This window comes from Oryzias melastigma, linkage group LG11, assembly GCF_002922805.2.
Source record: "Oryzias melastigma strain HK-1 linkage group LG11, ASM292280v2, whole genome shotgun sequence".
Classification (NCBI taxonomy): Eukaryota; Metazoa; Chordata; class Actinopteri; order Beloniformes; family Adrianichthyidae; genus Oryzias; species Oryzias melastigma.
In genome coordinates, this window is record NC_050522.1 from 19,806,470 (window position 1) to 19,811,652 (window position 5,183).

A 5,183-nucleotide genomic window follows, 5' to 3' on the forward strand; every position below is an offset into this window, starting at 1 on the left:
TGGATGGATGGATGGAGTGGTTGGTTAGTGGATGGATGGACAGATGGATGGATGGATGGATGGATGATAGGATGGATGGACTGGTTGATGGATGGAAGACAGAATGGATGGACTGGCTGACTGATTAGTCTATAGACGTATGGATGGAAGGACTTATTGGTTGATTGATGGATGGACAGATTGATTGATGGATGATTAGTTGGATTGATAGATGGATGGATGGAAGGACTGCTTGATTATTTAGTCTATAGATGAATGTATGGATGGACAAATTGATTGATGGATGAATAGTTGGATTGACAGATGGACAGATAGAGATCATTCAATGTTAGTTCATGACATCACACATGGTGACAATATCTGATGATTCTTTAGAATCCACTGGATTTAGGCTCATTGTGCAGGCAGGATGATTGAATAGATGGATGGACTTGAACATGTATCGACTAAAATTCTGTTAGATGGAACCAACTACTGCTGGACAAAAAGGCCGTTCCATTTGGGTCAATAATCGGTTTCTATACAACAAGGATGTTCCTGTTAGGGGTCAAAGAAGCCAAGATGACAGACCAGAAAGGACTTGGTTTAAAGCATCTAGAGAGCAGACACAACTCTCAATGCACACAAGACCACAAGTCTTCAAACTCCAGCCTTAGAGGCAAGCAGTGAGTACAGAGAAGTGGTGGATCTAGCAGTTTGTAGGTTCAAGGTGAGATAAAATACAAACCCCCTTCAGCTGCAGGTTTTAACCCTATTTCTTCTTATACCTTCTTCTCTGTATCCATCAGTTTAATGCTCTTACTCTCTGGCAGGGGTTGATAAAGAGTGTTTGCCTATTTTTGCTTCAGGAATAAATAAAACAACAATATGATTAATTACAACAAAGAGGAAAAAACAAAACTATTTTGAATTAAGCATTTTTTGGAATTAGTCTCCATCTTTACTCTTAATGTTAGTTTCTGTGGTGACCAGTCTTGGTTTCTGACATCTCGTCAACATTCTTGTGGAGGTATAGAAGTGTTTACGAGAGGTGGCAGTCCAGTTTCTGACTGAGCTGTTGAACCAGATCTCAGAGAGTGAAATTTTGCTGACCTGCCAGCAATCGGACCTCAAGTGATCAGTTGCTTCCATGTTCGGTCTGATGGAGCTGTGTCCGCCAGAAGCAACAGGACTGGAGTTGTGAGTGCGTGGGGTGGGGGGTGTCTAGTAGCCCTCATCAACTCCCCAATTACAGCAGTAATTAGCAGTGGTGTTCTGCTGCAGATGAGCTCCTCTGTGAGCCAGGTGTGCGGGTGGCAGGATGACAGCTTTTTTCCCCTCGATCATCCTCCACCTGCCCGCTCTTTTAACATTTTCATGCCTTTCTGATAAACCTGATCAAACATTTGAAGTGTGTCTCTCACTCTGAATAAAAAAAACAAAAAAAGGTTTTATCAGGGGAAACTGTGCCCACTAACAAAGACTGACTTTGAACTCTTTCTTGGATCACATTGTTTAACATTGAAGGTGTTTTCCATAAACTAGAATCTGATTTGATATTTTTAAGTTTCTTTTTGCAGAAAGATATATTTTTAATTAAAAATAGATCAAACTAAAATGTAAATATCATTTACTTATACAGGAATCTATGGCTGTTTTCAATCTTCCTGGACAACAAATTCTCACTCCCAACTGGTCATACATGGACGTATGTTTAGGGCCCCGTCTGCATCACTTTTTGACACTTTGGGTGTCCCCAACCTGTTATTTTTTTTACCATTAAATCAGGGGTCTCCAATCGCCGAGACACGGACCGGTACCAGTACCCTAACCCAGTACCAGTTCCACATCAATTACTACATCTGTTACCACATCTGGTGTCATGTTCGGTATTGCGTCCAGTATCGTGTCTGAGACCGTGTCCGGCTTTGACACAAGGGTGGGCAAGGTGGGAACTGAACCTGTGACCTCAGAGGTCGACCACTCTACCACAGTTATTAGTCTGTCAGCAATGATTTTCAACATGGGGTTTCTGTTTTCTCTATTGTTTTATTATTTGCACAATATACTTCTTTAGACAAAACAAAGACCTGATAAGAGGAGTTCTCACTTAGAAATAGGAATCGGAACAGAGGACCATCCTCATATATTGTTGAAGCAAAAAGTTTTCTTAAGTTCGGCAGAATCTGTCAAGTAATCACTTTAAACGGGTTACTTTTGTTGAGGTCTCTGGTCAGTTCATGACTTGAATAACTTGTACTACAGAAAGAAATATCATGAAAAAAAAGATTAGCTAGAACATATTAAAATAAAGGTATCAGAGCAGGAATGGTTATTCTGACGAATAGAATGACTGACCAGCAGGTACTTCCTGTATGGAATGCCAGGGGGGAGGGGTCACTCAGTCCAGTTGTCTTGTACAGTCAATGGGCACCACATGCAGAGCTGAAAACCTGCTGACACAAACCGATGAGTGTCTTAGGACACCGTCAGTCCTTCCACAGAGTTAAAAACACAAACAAGTATCTAACATATTTGTAGCTCAAACTTCCCTCTGTCTCCACCTGACAATATTAAAAACTACCACCAATTCACAGGTTTTCCTCTTGTCTCCTCATAGTTGTTGACACACTGAAGTTTCAGCCTCTCATTGAAAGGTGAAGGAGAAGCCATGTCGCTACATTCCACCTTCTGCACAGAAATATCTTTTGTTCTTTTTGTGGGATCCAGCAAAGTAGAAGTCTGGACCTCCTTGAAGACCCCCGAGTTCCTCGTTCGTCGTCCTCTAGTGGTCTTTGAAAGGTCTGCCAACAATGAAGTTGTTTCTTAACTGTCGATTAAGATCAGAGTTGTTTTTTTGTTTTGTTTTTTTTTTCTGCACGTGACATACAAGCATATTTCGGCGCATATGAACATGTTGTGCGTGCGCCGCCGCAGGTCCATCTGTTCCCGGTAATGCGGGGTGAAGACAGTCGCCTGCGATACGTGCACAGATGGTCTGCTCTCCTGAAAATGTTCCACAGTCGGAGGCGTCAGCGCCGCGAACGTGTGAATTAAAAAAGCCCAGCTGAATAATAATAAACTCGCCGTTGGACACGGCAGGTTCTCTGCTGCGATCTGAGGGATCCAGAACGACTTAAACAGTGGTGGGAGGTGGAGGGGGAGGTGGAAGAGGAGGTGGAGGAGGGAGAAGGTGGCAAAGAAAATACAAATAAAAGTGTTTGGCAGCAGAGAGAACTCAGGGAGGTCAACGAAAAGACAGACGTGAGTGGAAGCGTGTGATTTCTTGAAGGAGGAGCCATGCTGGGGGGAGGATGGGGAGGAGATGGCATGGGGAGATTAGGAGGAGGAGGAGGAGGAGGTGAGCAGATAGAGGGGGGATTATAGGAATCCCCTGACCTCACAGGCAGCCATCGACGCAAAACTAATTACCAGCCAGCGACCCAGGAGAAGAAAGTCAGAGCTCCTCCACGCCAAAGGCCTCAAAGTGCACGCTGATGATGTCATGCACATGCCAGTCTGATGTGCACCCTGCAGGTCCCACGTGCACGCCGCAGGTCACACCTATTATCGTTTTCTTTCCCTACTTAATGAAAGAAGAAGCTCTCAGTATCTATTGGATCTTTCAGAGTCCNGTTGCCATGACACCTAAACTTGTGGTACGACTAGTACTTTAATTTAAAACTTACAAAGTAAAATATATAATCTCCGGTGGATCATCTGTTATTTACCTATGGATCATCAGTTGATCTCCTGTGGATCATCTGTTATTTACCTCTGGATCATCAGTTGATCTCCGGTGGATCATCTGTTATTTACCTCTGGATTATCAGTTGATCACCTTTATCATTTGTTGATCAACTATTGATCGCCTGCTATTTGCCTATGGATCACCAGTTGACCACCTGTATAATTTGTTGATCACATATATATCCCCTGCAGATCATCTGTTGATCACCTATTGATCACCTGCTATTTACCAGTGGATCATAAGTGGATCACCTGTGGATTTTCAGTTGATCACATATTGATCTTCTGCTATTTGCCTATGGATCACCAGCTGATCACTTGTATAATTTGTTGATCACATATATATCCCCTGCAGATCATCTGTTAATCACCCATCGATCACCCGTGTATCATCTGTTGATCACCTATTGACAACAAGCAGGTCATCTAGTAATCATGAATTGATCATCTTTTTTGTTTTTACCTGTGGATCATCTGTTGATCACCTATTGGTCATCTTTGTTTCTACATGCGGAATCTTCAGTTGATCACCTTTTGATCACCTGCTATTTACCTGTGTATCATCAGTTGATTACCTGTATCATTGTTGATTATTGATCCCCTGTGGATCATCTGTTGATCATCTTTTTTCTACCTATGGAATCTTCAGTTGATCACCTATTAATCACTTGTTATTTACCTGTGGATCATCAGTTGATCACCTGCTTCATTTATTGATCACCTATTGATCCCCTGTGGATCATCTGTTGATCACCTGTGGATCATCAGTTGAGCACCTGTTTCATTTGTTGATCACCTATTGATCCCCTGTGGATCATCTGTTGATCACCTGTGGATCATCACTTGATCACCTATTGATCAACTGTCATTTACACTTGTATCATCAATGGATCATCAGTTAACCAATATGGATCAGCTGTGGATAACCAGTGGATGAGTCAAAGCTCAGCGATTCTGCATGTTTTTCTAGAAGCAGAAGTGTTTCTTTAACCTTGCTGCCTTCACCTGTAGAGTTGTTGGTGGGAAAGATCCATGCAGACAAAGAAGGCAAATGTTTGTTCACACGACAACATCACGTCTACTTTGTTGTATTACAAAAACAACTGGCGGGGGAGAGTGTGTGTGTGATTACCTTCCTGTTAGATCCCACTTATCCTTGTTCCGCTTGAACAAAAAGCACAATCATACCCCCCCTTCCCTCCCCACTCTGACATGTCGTGTTGCTTAAATGAAGCTCGGTTTGATGAAGACGGTGGGACGCAGCGCGCTAATTAAATTTGTCGTGTCACTCCCACTGTAAGCATTTTGATCGCTGGTCGCTGTTGTTTCTTCTTTATGTGAAAAAAAACAACAAGAAAACAAGGAGGCAGAATTAGAATCTGATGTTTGCAATTAAAAGTGAATTCATTTCCAGCTCGTGCTGCGTTTCATCTTCTGTAAACACCATCAGGCAA

The 5,183-nt window shown here is 42.5% G+C and overlaps 1 long non-coding RNA gene across 1 annotated transcript in view; it reads right to left on the minus strand.

Moving 5' to 3' along the window:
• The window catches only part of LOC112137451, an 8,307-nt gene extending 4,000 nt beyond the window's left edge, over positions 1-4,307 (minus strand). The window contains exons 1-2 of the long non-coding RNA XR_002917541.2: positions 4,193-4,307; positions 2,338-2,432 (exon numbers count right to left, since the gene is read on the minus strand). This is a non-coding gene — a long non-coding RNA (uncharacterized LOC112137451). The remainder of the gene's footprint in view (positions 1-2,337; positions 2,433-4,192) is intronic.
• Between the last annotated feature and the right edge of the window lie 876 nt (positions 4,308-5,183).